The sequence below is a fragment of the Balaenoptera borealis genome (genome assembly GCF_965194805.1).
Source record: "Balaenoptera borealis genome assembly, chromosome: 10".
In the NCBI taxonomy this organism is placed as follows: domain Eukaryota; kingdom Metazoa; phylum Chordata; class Mammalia; order Artiodactyla; family Balaenopteridae; genus Balaenoptera; species Balaenoptera borealis.
Genome location: NC_138874.1, coordinates 114,371,942 through 114,392,734, shown reverse-complemented (window position 1 = coordinate 114,392,734; position 20,793 = coordinate 114,371,942).

Genomic DNA, 20,793 nt, shown 5'->3' with positions numbered 1-20,793 from the left:
TATCTGATATCATCCCACATGTTTTGAGAGTTCTGTTCTGTGTCTCTCCCCTGCCACCACTCTTTTTGTTTCTTTTTGTTTTTCAGTTTGGATAATTTCTATTGGTTTAGCTTCAAATTCACTATTTGTTTTTACTGCTCTGTCCAGACTGCTAATTTGTCAATTGGAGAAATTCTTTATCTCTGATATTGTGTTTTCTGTTTCTGGCATTTCCATTTGGCTCTGTTTTGTAATTTCCATCACACAGCTGAACTTCCCCCATTTTTTTCATGCAAATTTGTCCATTTTTTCACTAGATCCTTAACATATTGACTACAGTTATTTTGAAGTTCCATCCTGTTAGTTCCAACATTTGGTTCAACTCTGGGTCTGTTTCTGTTGACTGTCTTACCTCTTGAAAGGCTGTTCCCCTCTTGCGTGTGTGTGTGTGTGTGTGTGTGTTTGTGTGTTTTGTAATTTTTAGTTGAAGGAAGGACATTAAGTGGAGAAGAATAGTGGATCCTGAGGTAAAACATATTTATGCTCAAAATGGGCATGATTCCTCCTCTGTCCAGTCATTAGTGTGGGATGTTGAGCCAACCTGCTCACTAGCTAAGTTGCATATAGTTTTGTTGTTGCTATAGTTATATTTAAAGCTCCACAGACTTGAAATTCCTCCACTGGTGTGCTGCTGCAGTCTTTTGTCTTGTCTGGACCTTGGCTGCTGCCTGAGAGTTTTTCAGATTTCCTGTTGCATTTTTAGTTTTCAACAGTCCCTATATACCTTTGCAAACTGGGGGTCTCTCACTCTGATCTGCACTCACAGTGGTAGACTACTTTTGCTTGTACCTGGTGCAAGGCTCAAGGTGATATTAGGGGGTGATTCTCAGTTCTCCTGGCCTATCCTCAGTCTTAGGCAGGCTCTGTACATCTGTACATTAAGGTTGGGGTTTCCTTAGTGTTTCTACCCTCCCCTCGCCATGGGCAGTCAAATTTTGCTACATATCTATAAAAGTATCTTTGATGAGGGAGAGTTTCCTGCCAGAGCAGAGAGAGATATGTTTTTTTTTTTACCTCTTCTATGGAATCAAAGGGGTCTTTGCCTGTGTCCTAGGGTTTGGGTAGGGATTTCCTGTCCCTTCCTTAAAGGTTTAAGATTTTTCCTTAATATGAGAGAAGGTTCTGAGAAGTAGGGTTTAGTGTATACGTGCTAATGAGGGGGGCTTATAAATCTTCTCTCTTCCTCCAATCTTTCCTGTAAGCACGTAGTAGTAACCCCCAGAAAAAAGCTTGTGAGGGATTGTGGTCTCCCTTTGTGTCTGGGGATTTAAAATTCTCACTGTAGCCCACACTTGGTCTCTAAGAGTTTGTTAAGATGTCAGCTTTTTTCTTCTTCCTTGCTCTCATGGTGTCTGCCTCTTTTCCCCGTGTGCACTGCCAAAAGTGAAACCATTATTATGTCTCATGTCTCCTAAGAAAGGCTTGTCAGAATTCAGTTTACCTAGTTGCCTTGTGACATCAGCTGAAGAAAATGTAAGATTTGTAGATTACGCCATGCTCTTTCTCGTTGTTCGGGTGGCAGCAAAGAACTGCCGAGGCTTTCTACATCCGCAATGGAAGCAGACTCCCAGACAGAGGAAACTGGAAAAATGACCTCTGAAGCCTTTTCTCAAGCTCTGATGTGGACAAGTGGCAATGACTTGGTTGGGAGACTTGCAGGTGTGCATTCAGAGTATTTCTGTCTCATATTTTCTGTTTATCCAGCTCACCCCCTCCTTTGCCTTTATATTTGCTATGCTTTCCCTTCTCAAGGTCCTTCTACAAATGAGAGAGCTTTAGTAGAATTGGGGTCAACAGGCAAATAGGCACCAAAAAAAGGTGCATTTTCAATTTTTTACATTTAAAAAATTCAAATTCTATATTATAAATTCTTTTCAATTTAAAAAGATGAATTTTATATTTTTTACATTAAAAAAATTCAAGTTCTGTAGTATAAATTCTTTTCAATTGTCTTCTTTTTTTTTTTTTTGGTGGCACCTGCTTTGTTAGCTATTTTAGGAGAACAAATATTTGGCTTGGCTTTTGGGAAGAACAGAGAATTGACATAAAACTTACTCTATGAATATACTAAAAGAGGTGATAGGTTTGCTTAGCAAACACATGGTAGTTTTCAAGGATGATATTATCCCAGAAAATAGATGAGTAATGCCATTACACCATAGTTGTTGGATAATTATTTGCAGATAATCCATGTTTCAATCTCTGGAAGACATTATTATGCTCAGAAAAATTTTGGACTATCTGGTACTTACTATTTGTGTAAATTTTATACTTTCTTCCCGCGACATTATTTCACACTGGTGGGACAGAACATATGCTATGATGGAAATTCAAATTAGGACTTCAATGAGCCGACTAAGAAGAATTTGTGTTCCCTCAAGGATTGGTGAAGTAGTCCTATTAGACACCCATGTAGTATCATTACTTTTGTTGGTAAGTGAATTTAGCTGTGTCTAGTTGGTTTTCTAGCAGTAAGATAACTTATTTAAAATTTGAGAGAAGCCTGGAATGGGTCAATGTCTGTAGATAAAGATCTGAGTATATATTTTTAATGTAATGATTTGTATTTCAACATTTTAATGGTAAAACTATGATTTAAGGGCTCAACCTAGACACACCAATGATAAAGATAAGATGGACAGGAGCGCCCAGTCTGGAGCTGAGGTGGAGAGGGTGTAACAGCCCACAGCAGAGCTTGAGGATAATTTTTCTCAGCCCGTTCCCTTTCCCCAGATCTCACCTCACTGGCTTCCCTAAATAGCTGTTCTGCTTTGGTTCTCCATCTAGGTCAGCAGAACCCACGTCAACCGGGCCCCAGCCTGGAATTGAGAGGTGTCTTTTCACTACCTCATTCCTCAGCAGCTGTAGCAGTGACCAATTCCTACTGGTTCTCTTTTCTCTTCTTAACGTCTGTGGTCCCTCTCTTGCCTGCAGTTCAAACCATGACTCTTTCTCATCTGCAGAAAGAGTGGCCTTCTGATTGGTCTGCTTTCCTTACAGCTCAGAGTTCTGCAAATCCTCCTCCATCCTCGGCCGAAACAACCTTTCAAGACTGCAAGTCTCATCATGTTACCCTCTCACCTAATTCTTTGGTATTTCCTCCTTGATTACAAGATGAAGTCCAAATATCTTTTCCTGCCATAAATGCCCCCATAATCTGTCCTCTGAGAATATTCTCAGCCTCTTCCTTACCATGACCTCTGCCCCTCACCCCCTACTCCCAGCTGAGGCCCGGTGGTCCCAGATGACCAGAACCACGCCTCGTGGTCCTGCTGGCCCCTGGGCTGCCTTCCCTCTTCGTTCAGCATGTGGGATCCTTTGCCTTTAGAGACCAGCTCAAGCCTTCCTTCCTCTGAGACGCTCTCCTTGCCTCCTCCTCTTTCTCTCTCATCCTCTACCCTCAACATTCTTTCCTACGAGCTATCAGCGTAATCAGTGAATGCTCTCTTTATCCATGGCTTGTAGCAACTTACTGCATTTCCTGGTTTGATGTCCATCTTCTCCTCCTGATATGTGTACATACTTTGCCTCTTTGCAAGACAGGTGAGTGAGATTAGGGACAAGGCCTGTATCTTACGGCGTTTTATATCTGCACATGTCATGATACTTTATGGTCTGTCAGCTCCTCTATGGAATGTTTCTGGGTCATTTCAGTCTTTCCAAGGCTTTCAGCTGTGCTTGACATGCTCCTGGATCCCACATTTCTCTCTCCAGACCCCTCTTCAGAATCATCCCTGTATTTCCAGAGCCTTCCTAGACAATCCACTTGGGTGGATCACACCATAAACAACCCCAGCCGAAGTCGCTTCCTCATGCCTGCCCCTGACATTTTCCCAGTGGTTTTGCCTCTGCACCGATGCCATCACTGTGACCTTCCTGAGGTCACCTAGACCTCTCAGGCAGCCTTGAGTCTTCCCTTCCAGGCCTTCTCCACTGGCCACCAGTCACTGAGTCTTATCCCTTCCCCTCTGAAGCCTCCTTCAGATACATCTGCCCCTTCCTTGCTTGGATGATGGCACAGCTTCCTGGCAGGTGATCTTGTTCTTGGTCCTCCCATTTCTCAGGTCACCTCCCAACCATCCACTGGTGCCATCCAAGGTGGGCACAGCCCAGGTGCCTCCTCGGGGCACTCAAGGCCTTTCACCGGTGGCCATGTTGGCTTTGCTCCCCCGTCCTCTGAACTGCAGGCACTGAGCTTCCGCCTGGCAGGCTCTCTCTCTCCTAGACACAGCGTCCCCTCCACTGCACTTGCTGTGCTGCGTTCCTGTTCCTGCAGCACTTTCCTCTCCTTCCTCTGCCTCGAAAACTCTGACCTCATATTTAATATCCTGTTAAAATATCCCCCCCTTGCCCCCAAATCATCCCTGACCTCCCCATCATAGTTAGTGCTTCTGTAGGTGCCAGGAATCCTGAGTGTATACCTCCGGTGAGAATTTATCACACAGTATCGCAAGTTCTCTCGCTGGTCTAGGAGATGCCTGGGGACGACGGGGACTACGTCTTGCTCACCTAGGCCCTCTCAGCGCCTTTTACAATGTCTGGAAATCACAGGTACTCAAATATCTGAACTCACGTGTGAATTAGAAAGATCAAAGACCTGGGGTTGGCCGTTGGCAGGGAGAAAAGGGAGGCTGGTGGTTAGGAAGAGAAAGTGCAAGAATAGACGAGGGCAGAGTTTGCACTGAGGCCTTTGTTTATTTGTTTTTGATAAAAGAAGCTTGGGAGAAGGGGTAAAAAAGAAAACACCGTCCTTAACTATTCACCACCTTCTACTGTTCCTCTTCCTGGGAAGGAGCCAAGAGGTATTTAGAAGGGGTCTAAAGTTTCTTGGTAAAGCTTAGGATTCTAGGACAAACCAAAAGCTTTTTGCATTGTGTGCATTTTTTTTTTTCTGGCACACGGCTTGACAATTACACTCCGTGGGTCCTCTAGGACTCTTGCAGTTCCAAGAGTCTGTGAAATAGTCTCAGGTAAGTCTTTGAAATGGGGAAGTCCAGGACAAGATGTTGCTTTTCAAGGTGTAAAGGAATCCATACAAATGGATCCTGTGTATGCTATTACCTGGATTGCTAACGACAAGCCCCTTACCGGCTGATAAACTTAATTCATGGAACCAAAATGGGGTGGGGAAGGAAAGCACGGCCAAGGTAGGCAGGCTGTGGAGTCCAAAATCAAAGTCAACTGCAAAAGAAAGATCTGAAAAGAATGACATTCTAGTCCTCCTTTCTTTTCCTTTCAGGCTTTATGGCACCTTTGAAGAAACAAAAGCTTTACAGAGAAAAGGCTGGTTTGGCAGGGGAGGCTGGTGTCTCCCTTCAGCTCACTTTCTTGTGTTCCTGGCGCTTTTCTCTGTTTAAACAAAGCACTTAAAGGTATTGAGCCTTCATAGCGACTTTTCTTTCCTCTCTCTTTGCTTCTCTCCTCCATCTCCTGAATAGTTCTGGAAAAAGGGGGCATTTACCAATGCAATGTGCTGGGCTTGGTGCTTAGTAAGCACCCCCCTTTCCCCCTCCCTCCTCCCTGATGTAATGTCTCAGTTTGTCTGGCTCCTTCTGTCCTGCGGGGCGGGCGGCGAGGGGTAGGGGTAAATTTGGGAAGATGATCTCCACGTTATTCATCAGGACACATTTCGTTCTAGCAGCTTTGTCGGATCCACGATGGTGCAAATCTTCAACTGTTTCCTTTCGCTTGGAGGATCAAATTTACAGTTTTCTCCTGGCTGTTCGTTACAGTGAGACATTTGGAATCCACAGGCAGACCGAGCCAACTGGGCAGAAAGTTTGGAATTCTGAAAGGCTGCTGAATTGTCAGGGACCAGCCTAGCTATTTGCTGATTTACTGAACTTGACCCAAATGAATCTCTGTGTAAACAAAATTTATGAAGAAGTCTTTGAATAATTCTATTAAATGAAATTCTGGGCCTAATTTTCCATTTTATTATATTTTCTGAGCACTGTGTATTCCAATCATACTGAAACATTTTGTTTTCAGGCTCTGTAGAAAGTGCTGATGGTTGAACCTCAAAAGAATTGAAGGGTTAGTTCATAGATGAATAAAAAGCCAGTGGCATTTATCCAAAGTTTGTTTAACTCTCCTAACCTCATGGGCCTGTAAAAATTCAACTGAAAATCATTGAGAAGAGGTCCTCCCATGAGATCCCTTGGTACTTTCTGCTTCTGCTTGGATCAGAAATACCATGAGAGTATCCTTTTTTTTTTTTTTTTTTTTTTATTTCCAACATTTCAACACTCCTAGTTCCATTTGCAGAAGGAGAAGAGGAGAGAGAAAAAAGGAGTGGGAGAAAAACATGAACTTTTCTTAACCTAGAAGTTATTGCAGCTTTTACATGAAATTTCAAGCCAGAACATCCCTGGTTGAGGACAATTGCCTCTGCCTCGGAAACCTCCCAGGCATGGGAGTCTCCTCTACCGAGGTTCTGGTCAAAGATGGACATTACACATCAACTCCAGGACATCTGACAATGGAACTCAGGCTCTGGCCTCAGCACCCATTAGCCTAACCTCTCAGGGTGCAATAGAATCAGAAATTAAATCGATTATCTAATTAGATTAGTGCCCTGTAGTTCATGGAATAGCATGTTTCATATTAGTCCTTTGAAGGAGAGGTTGTATGGACAGATGCATTGCAAAAATAGCCACAACCTCCATATGCATAGAGACAGAAAGTAGAGTAGTGCTGCCTAGGACCGCAGTGGGGGACTTGGCGGGAAATGCGGAGAAATTTTGAATGGATATGAGATTTCTTTCTGGTGTTAAGAAAATATTCTAAATTCGATTGTGGTGATGATTGCACAACTTTGGAAATATACCAAAAAACATTAAATTGTACCCTTAAAAATGGGTGAATTGTATGGTTTGTGAATTATATCTCAATAAAGCTGCTCTGTTGAAAAAAAAATTAACCACAATCCTTCACTCCTCGCCAGATCTGGGCCCTTTGCAGTGTGACTTGGTAGCTCTTCCCATCAAGGAAGGGGGCCTCTTCTCCCACCTGTTGACTCCAGGCCACCTTCTGACTCTTGCTGGCCCATGGATGATGGGGGCCGTGGCAGTGCCCAGAGGCCTTGCATGTCTCTGCGCACTCTCCTGTCCTCTGTCTCCACTACGAAAACTCGCCCTGGATGATCAGAGTCCTGTGTCACAGAGCCGATCATCCCAGCCAAGGCCGTCTCAGGCCACCCGCCAGCTGCCTGCAGATACGAGACCCCAGCCGAGATGAGCGAGTCCACCCAGAGCAGCTGAACCACTCAGTGAGCCACGGACTCACGAGGCATAAAAATTGTTGTTTTAGGAAGATCGTTGGGTTGATTTGTTCTGTGGCAGCGCCTGACTGATACATGTGCCGTCTCTTTGAGATTCTAGACGTATAGGAAAGGAGTACATGCGGAGGTTACACTGGTTACCAACTAGGCCAAGAGTTTCACTCTGATTTTCAGACTCTGACCAGGGCTTTCATTTTTCCTGCTAAATCTCCCTGGTATAGTAGTGAAGTGCATCCTCGCTTAGGCAGGAGCTTGTGGTCATTAGAAGTTGCCCTCAGGTGGCAGGGGCTTTCCGCTAACACTTTGGGACCTTCTGGAGAGGACGTTTGGGGCTGGTTGGGGCCGCTGGCCTTCACTGAGAACCTGAGAGGGGCTGCCAGGCAGCTCCCTCACATCATGTGTCACACATGGGTCATACCTACAGCATCCTGATGTGTCTGACGCAACCCACGCCAGGATACTGGGAGGAAGTCAGCTTGAATAGTGTAAGTGAGATTCATGATCCTCACACAGGAGATGTTTCATGAAAACCCCCTTGGTTAAGTGCCCCTGTGGCTGGGGAAGAAGAAAAAGAGCCTGCTTACAAGGATCCTCTATCCCGGCCTGAGGAGGGCTGTGGAGCAGGTTCATGTGAAGGGCTGTAGGAAATAAGAAAGGGAGAGGCCAGAGTTTGCTTCACGGAGAAGGCACACTTTGAAGGAGCTGAATGATTGTAAGTTTTGATGTTTTGTGTGGAGTGAGGTGGGAATGGCCTGAACCAAAATCCAGGGGCAGATAAGGATGAGACACACATACGTGTACGAAAACGTCTCACGTCAACACTGCCCCATAGAACCTCCTGCCCTGATGGTCTGGCTATTGAGCATTAGAAATGTGGCTGGTATATCTGCAGAATCAAATTTTAAATTTTATTTACATTGAACTAATTTAAATTTAAACTTAAATAGCCATGTAGGACCAATGGCTGGCATATGGGACAGCAGTTCTATGCAAGGTATAGGTGCACATTTTTTTTTTTTTTTCCTGCTATAACAAATTTTGTAGAGCCATTTTTTTTTTCAGAGAAACACTGGGCTATGATTTAGTCATAACTAACTTCCATATACCCAACTGCCCAAATTTCTTCTGTCTGTAAGAGATAAGCTTCCTTCTGTTCAGTGAGACTCAGCACCCACACCTTCAACAAATACACGTCTTTATTGAATTCCCACTGTGCACAAGGTACCCTGCTTGGCAACACACAATTAAAATGAGAGAAAATGGTCATTCCATTTCTTTGACTGAGCTCAGCTGTCTAAAGATTTTTAAAAAAAGCAAAGTGGCTTTGGTAACATTTTGGAGAAAATTATTTAAATTAGAAAACTATGAATTTGCAGCAATAAGTAAATGATGTGCGTTTAGAGAAAGCTCTTCTTAATTCTATAGGTTGGCAAGTTTGATTTCTATTATCACTGAAGATGATGTAATTGTGCCTTAATAAGCAAAATTATTAAAGGGTTTATGAGCTTTCATTTGAGAAACTCAGAGAGGAAAGGTCAAAAGGATTTTCCCCTACAAATCTCTAAAGAATTTGAATTTAAAATGAATCTCATTCTACAAGGAAAAATGTAAAACCAGAAAGACAGAAAATAACCCCCAAAAAAAGAAAAAGAAAAAAAAAAAACCTTAATTTATACTGACTTCATTATTCTCTAGATTAAAAGCAACTCAACATAAAATGAGGACTTCAAGTTCAAACTTTTAAGGAATCCACATATTTGCATCAATTTTTAAAAGATTTTACAACTAATGAACTTGGATTTCTTTTGGCATGGCATAAAATCCATTTGTACAGTTTTTAATTAAGAATGCAGCCTATGCAATTAAAATTAAGGGTAGGGACTTCATCTGAGGTCCTATGAGAACCCCAGTCGAAAAAATTATGGTAATGCTGTGTGTCCTAAAAGCCTTCTCTGAGTGTCACAAACACGTGGTACAGAATTACCCCTGCTGCATAATGAGGATTTGTTTACAGTTGATATTCAGGAACATTTAATTTTGATGTGTTAGGGTCTTGTTTACCACTAATCTCCCTGGCATTTGCTGTGGGCTTGGGAACCAGCACAAGTATCATCTAAAATTGAGCTCAGAAAGTATAGACTGGGCCATACTCACAATCCATAATGCAAATACTGCAGTTTCCTCATAGGCAGGGGAATTCCTAATGTGGATTTTAATATTTAAAGTTACCAGTGCCATTATTGAGAATATTAAGATGCTTTCATGTCGAACTGATTAAAATTACATTTGGAATAATGAATGACATGTAATGTACAAATACCCACCCACTTTCACTTTTTTTTAAAGTATAGATAACTGTAATGGAAAGTCTTCCAAGGTATTCTCTGGGGAGACTCAGAGTCAGGGGGCAGAAACCCAGGGCCAGTGGATCCTATGAGGTGGTCCGCTATAAGTCTTGTGACTCATGGCTTGCCGAGAAGGAGACTCAAAGAGAAACTGAATTTCTCTGGAATTCAGGATTCATTTTCTTCCTAGTCTTTGGAAGACCGAATATGCCCACTAAATACGTCTTTATATCTGGCAGGAGGGGATTGCCTAGGCTGACTTTGAGTCCTGTTCATTTCTTTAAGCACTTAGGGCGCAGCTCCAAATGAACCGTGTGGGTTGCTCCCTTGACAAAGCTTCATTCGGTCCTTATCCAAATCATCTCGGTTCCATTCTCCCAGAATGTAGGTCATGCACAAAGCAGTGCTTCTGCCATTTGCACTCAGTACACCGATGCACCAACTTCCTCAGGTAGCCCTCACAGGGAGGAAGTTATCTAAGATGCAAGCCTTGGCAAGGAGTCCCATCCGGTGTGCTGGCCGCTCTCAAAGGCCGTCCTTGACTGTCAGAAGAAATAGCTCACCAACCCGCTCACTCCCCAGGCAAAACCCCGGGAGGAACCTGCTGGCTCCTCTCCCTGCCCATTCCCAGTGCACCCAGAGCAGCAGGATGGACGGTGCTCCTGGGAAGAGGTCTAGGTTCGCTCCGAGTGACCCCAGTGTTCACGGTGAAGCTGCCTCCCGCCGTCTCCCTCACTACACCCCCGTCTGCCTCTCTTTAATCACCAGAATGACATTTTTTATTAGTAGTACTAGATTTTATTTTTTTTTAGAAAAGTTTTAGTTTCACACAACAATGACTGTAAAGTACAGAGAATTCACATACACTCCCTCAGCCTGGCCCCAACACCAGTTTCCCCATTAGGAACATCTTGAATTAATGTGGTGCATTTGTTGCAGTTGATGAGTCAATATTGACACATTATGATTAACTGAAGTCCCTGGTTTACATCAGGCTTCCCTCGTGGTGTTGTACATAATATGGGTTTGAACAAATATATAAGGTCATGTATCCACCATTACAATGTCGTGTAGAGTAGTTTCTCTGCCCTAAAAATCTTCTGTGCTCTACCTATTCATCCCTCCCTCCCCCTACAAACAGGCATGGGATCATGTCATTCCCCTGTTTAAAATTATTATTATTATTATTTTATTGGAGTCTAGTTGATTTACAATGTTGTGTTAGTTTCTGCTGTACAGCAAAGTGAATCAGCCATACATATACATATATCCACTCTCTTCTAGACTTGATTCCCATATAGGTCATTACAGAGCACTGAATAGAGTTCCATGTGCTATGCAGTAGGTTCTTATTAGTTACCTTTTACATATAGTGGTGTGTAACCTCCCTATTTAAACCTCCCAATTTATCCCCCACCACTTCCCCCTTGGTAACCATAAGTTTGTTTTCTACATCTGTGACTCAATTTCTGTTTTGTAAATAGGTTCATTTGTACCATATTTTTAGATTCCACATATAAACGATAATCATGATATTTGTCTCTCTCTGTCTGACTTACTTCACTCAGTATGACGATCTCAAGGTCCATCCATGTTGCTGCAAATGGCATTATTTCATTCTTTTTTATGGCTGAGTAATATTCCATGGTATATATGTACCACATCTCCTTTATCCATTCACCTGTCGATGGACATTTAGGTTGCTTCCATGTCCTGGTTATTGTAAATAGTGCTACAATGAACATTGGGGTGAATGTATACTTTTGAATTATGGTTTTCCCTGGATATATGTTTAGGAGTGGGATTGCTGGATCATACGGTAGCTCTATTTTTAGTTTTTTCAGGAATCTCCATACTATTCTGGCTGTACCAATTTACATTCCCACCAACAGTGTAGGAGGGTTCCCTTTTCTCCACACACCCCCCCCCCCAGCATTTATTGTTTGTAGATTTTTTGATGATGGCCATTCTACTGGTGTGAGGTGATACCTCACTGTAGTTTTGATTTGCATTTCTCTAATAATTAGTGATGTTGACCATCTTTTCATGTGCCTCTTGGCCATCTGTATATCTTCTTTGGTGAAAAGTCTATTTAGATCTTCCGCTAAAATTATTAAATTAAAAAAATTCCAGGCACCCTCCTCTACCAGGCACAAGCCTATTATACTGCCCCATCCCTCCTTCACCTGGAAGAGTTATTAAATAAAGCCCAAACACCTTCGATGAGGGCATTCAAAACCTTCATGCTCTGCCTGGTCCCTGCATACTTGTCTGGCCCCATCAATCCCACATCTTTATATCTAATGAAATGTCATAAACGAGGGCATGGGCTTTGCCCTGCACACACCTGGGCTGGAACCCACCTTCTCCACTTTCCAGCTGCCTGAACTTAAGAGGATTAACTACCGTCAACATTATAAAAGATCAATCACACAGTGGGAAACTATTTTCAACCAAAACAGCAATGTATCCTAGTCATATGAATAGTCTGTCCATGTTTCTTTTACTCATTTAACCAGTGTTTACTAAGTGCCTATGAATGTGCCAGGACTGCAGAACCCAAGTTTTAAGATGTTAATATCATATTCTTTGTCTCAGGAAGTCCCCATTAATACATAGAAATCCCCATTAATATATAGAAATAAAAGAAAAGCCATACGAATTTAAGTGTCTGCCAAGAGAGTATTAGAATGCAATCTTATGGTTTACTTATTAGTGAATTTCATTGCCAAAATATTTGCCCATCTGATAATAAAAGATAGTGTTCTGTTTTGACTCATGTTTATTAGACTATGAATGAGTTTTCATAATTATCATACATCGGTTTCTCTTAGAATTACCACTTCATGTACATAATATCTGCACATAATAGCCTTTTGACTATTACTTACATTTAAACATTCTGTTTTATTCATACTGCATTGACTAAGGCCCCCAGCACAGTGTTCAAGATCTGGGGTATCCTTCCCTTTAACTGTCTAGAAAGGAAGTGCTTATGATAAGTTGCCATTGAAAGTGATGCTTGTTCCAGGGCTCCTTTAGTTGTGGCTCGCTGGCTCCATAGTTGCAGCATGTGGAGCCCGCCTGCGCAGCTAAGGAGCCCACAAGCCGCAACTAAGACCTGCTGCAACCAAATAGATAGATAAATAAATAAATAAATAAACATTTTTAAAAAATGATGCTTGCTCTATGTTTGGGGATGATCTTTGTTATCAGGTTAAGAATGTTTTCTTTTCTTTTTTTTTTTTTTAAATAAGATATGTGAGGTACATCCTTAACTTTTTTTTTTTTTTTTTTTTTTTATTTATGGCTGTGTTGGGTCTTTGTTTCTCTGTGAGGGCTTTCTCTAGCTGTGGCAAGCGGGGGCCACTCTTCATCGCGGTGCGCGGGCCTCTCACTATCGCGGCCTCTCTTGTTGCGGAGCACAGGCTGCAGATGCGCAGGCTCAGTAATTGTGGCTCACGGACCCAGTTGCTCTGCGGCATGTGGGATCTTCCCAGACCAGGGCTCGAACCCGTGTCCCCTGCAGATTCTCAACCACTGCGCCACCAGGGAAGCCCCAAGAATGTTTTCTTATATTTCTTGTTATGTAAGAGTTGTTTACTCAACATGAGTAGTGGTTTTATTCAGTGCTTTTCTGAATCTACTATAAATTATACTAAATTATATTTTTTCTGTTAATTTGTTAGTGTGGTATAGACATTTACAGATGTAGCACCATTTTTGCATTCCCAGAAAAAAATCTAAGTTGGGTTGATATTCAATTGTTTTCTAGGCTTTATGGCTGTGTAAAGTTGGGATTATCTGTTCTTGAAGGTTTGGAAAAATTCAACTCCAAGGCTATCCATGTCTCTAAAACTATCTGGGATAGTGTCTTTTGGGGCATTCAATTATTTTACCAACAATTCAATTTATTTAGTGATTATAGGTTTATTCACATATTCTGCATTTTATTAATAGAATATATTTTATTAATGTATTGGTAAATATTTTCTAGAAAGCTGTACATTTCTTCTAACTTTTCAAATGTATTGATATAAAGTTCTTCAGAATATTTTGTCTGTAGTTAAGCCTCCTTTCCATTCCTAATATCTTCATTTTTTTCTTTCTTTTCTTCACTTTTTCTTTCTTTTTTCTCTTGTTCATTCTTGTTGGAGTTATTTTGTTGTTGTTTGTTTGGTTTTTTTCTATTTAATAGTCTTTCTAAAGACCCATCTTTAGATCTCTATATTCATTTTAGTTACTTTTGCTCTTGGTATTACTATTCCTTTCTTCTATTTTCTTTTTATTTATTTCAATAATTCAATATTTCAATAAGGCTATAAATTTACCTCCAAGAACCACTTTAGATACATCCCACAAGTATTTGTATGTACTAGTGTCATTCCAAATATTTCATAACTTTCATTGCTGTGTTATGATTTCCTCTTTAAACTATGATTTGTTTAGTGAATCTTTTATTTTTCAAAATGTATTTTATTATTGTTTCCTCATTAAATTGAAATATCTTCATTATTGATTATTCTTGTCATCATAATGTAAGGTCTCTCTTTTTACCTTCAATTTTTATATTTTCTATATTAATATCACTAAAACAATTTTCTTTCAGTTAGTACTTCCCTGGGATATGTTCTTCCAGCTCTTTATTGAAAATATTTTTGATTCATTCTGTTTTAGTTGTATCTCTTATGAGAAACATATACATATATATTAATATATATATATTTAATCTGACTGATTTTCTGATTTTAATATGTAAGGTTAATCTATCATATTCTCTGCAATAATGGACACATTTGGCATTATGACTATCTTGCTTCCTGGCCCTCTTTATCAACATTTATCTTTATTTTCTCTTTCTTTCTATTTTCTCTGAGGAATTCCATTTTTTTTCCCATATTTTTTCTATATTTTTCTGCTGGTTTGAAAGTTATAGATTGTATTTCTCTTTAAGTTTTGTTTAAAAATTACACAAACATATATTTTAGAGTTATTCCATGTCTCCATCAAACTCCTGAACAAGACTAAGTCTTTAGCACATTTAAAGGACCCAATGACTAACGTCCTTTCCCTCCCACACCTTCCTAATCAAGGCTGTCTAAGGTTGGTTCACCATACAAAGCACACATAATTATAATTTCTCATTGTCAATAATTAATTAAACTTACCAATGTATTTTATCCATATTTCTTGCACCCACCCCCTCCCTCTGGGCTTGCTTGTATATTTGCTGAAGTAAGACTTCTAGCAGCTCTTTCACTGAGTCTTTGAGTGGCAAATGTTTAGCATTTGTTTATCTGAAAATATATTTTTCCTTCACTCTTGGAAAAGATTTAGCTGGGTGTAGAATTCTGGGTTGACAAATGTTCTTTCTCAGAACTTTCCAGATCATCCTCTGTCGTATTCATGCTTCTTTTTGTTGAATCTTCCCTCTGCTCATTTTCAAGATTTCCATCTGGCTCCTTTTTATCATGGCTACTTAGTCCCGTTTCAAGTTTTCCTTTTTGTTTCATAATTTCTTGTCTTCTAAAAATAGGCTTTGTTTCTTTACATATTGAGGAATCAAAACATGCTTATTTTAAGGTCTTTTTCCTATAAGTCTGTTGTTCTAATTTCACCTGGAGCAAACACTTCTTCCCATCGATAATCATGTCACCTGTTTTCCTCAGCATGAGGTTCCTGCAAGTGATTCTTGGAATTTCGTGTTCGTGGCTCTCTCTCTCGAGAGGAGTTCTCTGACTTCCCCCTGCCTTCCCCCCAGTCCAGGAGCTTGTCCCTTGTCACCATTTGGCCCCCCTGGACACAGGTGCAGCATGAGACTCAGGTCACTGTGGCCGCCAGGGGCTGGCTCAGTTCTGGGCACACGGTTGCATCTGGATGGTCCTTCCTTCCTCAGTCCCAAGCTCCACAGGGGGTGCAGCCATGGATATTGCTGTCAGAAGCAGCTTTGCCTGTCTCTCTTCGTGAGTGGGACCCCCTTCCTGCCCCAGTTCCCAGCGGGGATTCTGTGGAGAGTGGCTAGGCGGTGACCCCCAGCAGCCCCGGCTCTGCCCACACAGGCGTCTGCAGCCTGAGCCCATTTCACCTCCTGGCCTTCCTGTTCCCTTGGGTCCTAGGAGGCGTGGCCCTGCTTTTTGTGTGCCTGTGTCTTTCATAATTTTTCTCCCTCCTACTTTGTCATTATTATGTCTTTGGAACAGCATGGGGCAGGGGTTCAAGCTGAATTTGCAGGGCTGTGGTTCAAAGTCTCAATTTTAATAACTACAAGTATTCTGTTCTATTTCAGCCCTTATTTATTTCACGATTCCTCTCATTTCATTTAATAACTTTTAAAATTATAAATAACTGTATATTGATTACATTTTATTTAATGTTTTGTCAATAGTCTAGGATAAATTTCTTAGGAGAGAAAAATAACATGTCAACAGGTATAAACATTTTAAAAGCTACTTTGGTACATGGAATTTTTATTTTTTTCCAAAAAGATACCAGGTGTGGGTGTGCATGGAGATTGTGTGTGTAGGTGCACATATGTGTGTTCCAGGCTGAGAAAACTTTTGGTGACAAGGGGCGAAGCAGGAAAAAGTGACCCCTAGAACTCCTGTATGGCGGGCTATGCATGAGGAAAAGTGTATGGCGTAAAAAGCACACTTGCTATTTATTGACTAAATAAATAGTCAGAGAGAAAGCACATAGAAAGCACATAAATAAAAAGCACAGAGACTGATGGGAAACCGGCCAGATGCACAGACAGGGATCACCATGCAGGACTTTGCAGACCAGACTAAGGATTGTGAACTTCACACGCAGAGTAAGGTGTACCGTTTAAAGTAGCAGCATGACGTGTCACATGTATTTTTCACCCCTAAGCCTAGTCTAGTGAAGTCAGGGTTGAAAAGAGGGAGGCATGAAACATGAAAATCATGTAGGAGACATTCATCCCTACAGGTGACAGGTGATGATGGGGGTCAGATGGCTGGTGGGTGGGGGGAGTGAAGAGAGTGCATTCAGAGACCTTTGGAGACTCAACGTCCCAGAACTTGTCTGCTTGAATGAAGTCAGTGGAGGGGAGGGAGGGAACAGATTTCTGATGTGTCTGGTGGGTCACAGAGAGGAAGACATCATGAGGGGTAGAAACAGATTTTGGTGGAAGATGGTGAGTTCTATGTGGGACAATTGAGTTTTGAGATTAAGGGGAAATACTGAGTAGCATTTGATTCCATGGGTATAAAATTCAGAAATGTAGCCTGGGCTGGGACACCTGTGGCTTTTAAAGCCGTGGACCTGAGATGCCATGGATTGTTTTGAGGGGGGAAGAGGGAAGGGCTAGGCTTGATCCTGCAGGAACTCTTGGGAATCGGGAGGGGCAGCCTGGCAAGGAGGTAGTTGGTGTTCCAGAAACAGGGCAGAGAGAAGGCTGTCCTGAATTAGATTCTGCTGAGAAGTCAGCAACGGGCTGGAAAAGTGTGCCCGCACTTAGGGGGCCAGAGGCCATCGGTGACTTCAGCAAAAACTTTGCTGATGGATAAAGAAGATGTGGTATGTGTATACGATGGAATATTAAAAAGAATGAAATAATGCCATTTGCAGCAACACAGATGGACATGGAGATTATCATACTAAGTGAAGTAAGTCAGACAGAGACAAATATCATCTGAGATCACTTATATGCGGAATCTTTAAAAAAATGATACAAATGAACTTATTTACAAAACAGAATCAGACTCACAGACTTAGAGAATGAATTTATGGTTACCGGGGCTGGGGGGGGAAGGGTTGGGGAGAGGGATAAATTGGGAGTTTGGGATTGACATGTACACACGGCTATATTTAAAATAGATAACCAACAAGGACCTACTGTAAAACAAAACAAAACAAAACTTTGGAAGAGTGGAAACCAGATAAGGTGGGTGGAAGAGAGGATGATGAAACAGCGGAGAAAGGGAATAAAGAAAGAACTCCACAAGCCACAAGGCACAATACAGAGCCACGCCCCCAGCCTGGGTGCAAGTGACCTTCAGGCTGAGCTCTCCCCACCCCTGCAGCTGCAGCCAACATTAACCCAACTGGGAGGAGGGAAGCGACTGGAAGCCTGTGTGACTGGCACCATGGTGGGGGGGGGGTGGTCCACGTGTGGTACAAACCGAGGTCGGTCCCGTGGAATCACTAAACATTTTAAGCTGTCGTGCTCACCGACACAGATGATAATTACACTGACACCATTTAGTTTGCTCCTCATTAGTCAGACGAGAGAAAAAACTGAGTTATCGCAGCTCTTATCCTTTGAGAGCCTGGCATACCTCTTGGAGGAAAATCACGGTCCAGCAAGAAGGAACCGTCTGCGATGCAGCAAAGCCAGCAGGCACGCCCAGGGCCGGGTGGCAGCAGGAGGGCAGGGCAAGGCGTCCCTTTGTGCCTCCATGATGGAAGCTCTGGACACAGATACAGAGGAATGCAAATTAGTGGCAGAGGAAAAATGACTCTGGCACTCACCAGTATCCCGGGAACTGGATGAGGTCTCCATCCAGTGGAGGGTCCCTGCTCTGGCCATGCACTGCCCTCCCCGCCAACCCCCCACCCCGGGCTCCTCCAACCCAGGGAATGGTCAGCCAAGAAATATATGTAAGCTGTAAATCAAAAGCATAAAATATATGAATGAAGAGAAAATGCACTTTGGCTGTAAGAAGAGACATCTGTTGGGCTCCATATAATATAATTAACAACTGGAACCAAGTTGGAGCGAAGTATGGTTGGTGCCCCTTTGGGAAAATGCCCCTTGTTTGTCAGGCTGACCTCTTGAAGCCTTGGGAGGAAATTTACAGGATCATCTGAGACCAGCGGGAAGTAAAACACTCACGCCTGGTGGAGGTGATAGTCAGGGCTCCAGAATATTCACTTTGCGGCAGAGGAATGAGAAAGCTAACGGTTTACTTTCTTAGAAAGAGCAGCCTATCTTTTCTACTAAGTATTCTCTTTCCTTGATTGGATTTTTCATGGTCCCTTTCTCCTAGTGTTTTCGGGAGAAATAGACCGTAGGTTTGCTGAGATCCTGCTCTGGGCTATACCTCCTCTTGTCTGATGGATTCAGAATCACAGCGTGACACCAGGGAGACCGGCGTAACCCTTAGACACATTATTTAATTATTTTTCTAAAGGAAGAAACTGCTAGAAGAGTAGTTAGTCGATTTGCAAAGAGTCCCCCAGATCATCTGTGAAGGAGCCGCAGCCCACACTCAGGCCCCCAACCCTAGAACCCAACACCTCAAACAGCAGCCCCCAAGGAAAAGGCCCCTCAGGCCACGTGGGGCCCTTCTCCTTGTGTAGGAGAGTTACACCCACCCCCTGAAGGAAGCATACCCCTTTCACACCTAAATCCGATCTGGGGAGTCAAAAGCCTAGACTTTGTCCTTACTGCTGTAGGGTGCATGTGGGTTTTGAATCAATTCAGGGAAACAGCTTTTGCTCAGGTGAAATGACTGGTGTTCTCTTCAGAATAAACAGAAGCCTGCGGATAGATTTCATCTTCTGCTTTTCTCAGGGAGTTGTGGAGGAAAATATCTCTTTGTGGGAAGGAAGTTGTAAGAGGATGGTCTCTGTCTCCGTGTTCCTTCTCCTCCATAAAACATCCTGGTGACCTATTAGCTTGGTGAGTCAGAAGCCAGCGTTTCTGGTGCATTTCTGACTTTTCATTTTGCCATATCACGGTGGCCCTGGAGGGTAAAACATAAATACATGGACATAGAAATATATAAAACATATAAATATATGAAATATATACACATAGATGTTTCATATATGAAATTTACATTGTTTTTATCATTATAGCCTCTTAAAAATTTTAGCTTATGTGTAATTTGAGATTGACGTTGACTGACAATATTTCGAATGTCCTTCAGTGTCATGACATAATTCCTTGTATTTCTAGGATGCCTTCACATCATTTGATGCCCAGCAAAACTCTCTCCTACCCCCGGATTTAGGGTCCCTTATGCTCGTGCCCTCCTCCCATTGGGAGCTGACCCCTTCCCTTGGCTTCAACAAAGATCAGTTGCTCAAGTCTCAAAAAATTCTACTCTGCCGGGTCCAGGTTCCGGCCTCTGGTCCCCAGGCAGGCACTCCCACCTGGGGGTTCTGTAGATGCCTCACATCCTGTGTCCCAAACTAGACGTGTGCTTCCCAACCTGCATCAATCCCCCCCAACACAGTTCCCGGCACCATTGTCCACCTGGTCACCCAAATCAGAAACTTGGGAGACAGTGTAACCTCTGTTTTCTTCTTCTCTCCCTGTGTATTATTAGCCCACACATACCCACGGGGGTGGTATCCCACAGGTAGGTAGTTTATCCAGAGTTGGCCACCTCCTTCTCCTTAGTCACTCTGCCCCATGGTTGGTGGAATAACTATGTACCCCTCCTCCAAGATAGAAGTCTAAGAGTCATCCTTGATCTCTATTCTTCCTTACGTCCCAGTGATGTCCCACTTCTATAAAATCTTCTTGAATCAGAACTGTGCTAGTTCCTGCCTAGACCACTGCCAGAACTCTTCACACCAATCTGCACCCAGATTTTCCCCTTAAACCCAGCTAATATAAAATTCTTTGAAACCTTTGTGTGACACCTTGCCACCTACAAGGAAATGTGACCAGCTCCTTCGTATGAGCCATCGTCTTCCCCAACCTGCTCTGTTTCTCCATCCTTGTCTCTTGCCTCACGCTGCTTTCAATGACACCAACAGCTCGAAGTGCTTTGAACAAACCATGCCACCTTTTTTGCAGGCTCTTAGGCTGGGTGTGTCTTTAATACACACCCAGCCAGCTGGTGAACTCCTAGTCATCACTTGCCACAGCTACGATGCCACCCTGCCACCCACCTCTCTGAGACGTACATGTCCCTGTGCACATCTCAATCGTTTCACCTATACATTGATTCCTAAATCAGTTTTTTCTTATCCCTGCCTCCCTACAAGGGCAGTGAGCCCTTTGGGGCAGTATTTTCATCATTTTCGTATCTCACGGCCCAAATCAGTGTTTGGTATATAGTAAACAGAAGTAAATACTCACTGAATCAGTGAATAAATGAATACAAGGTGTTTTTCAGGCATGGCTCAATCCAGACCCCTTACCGTGGG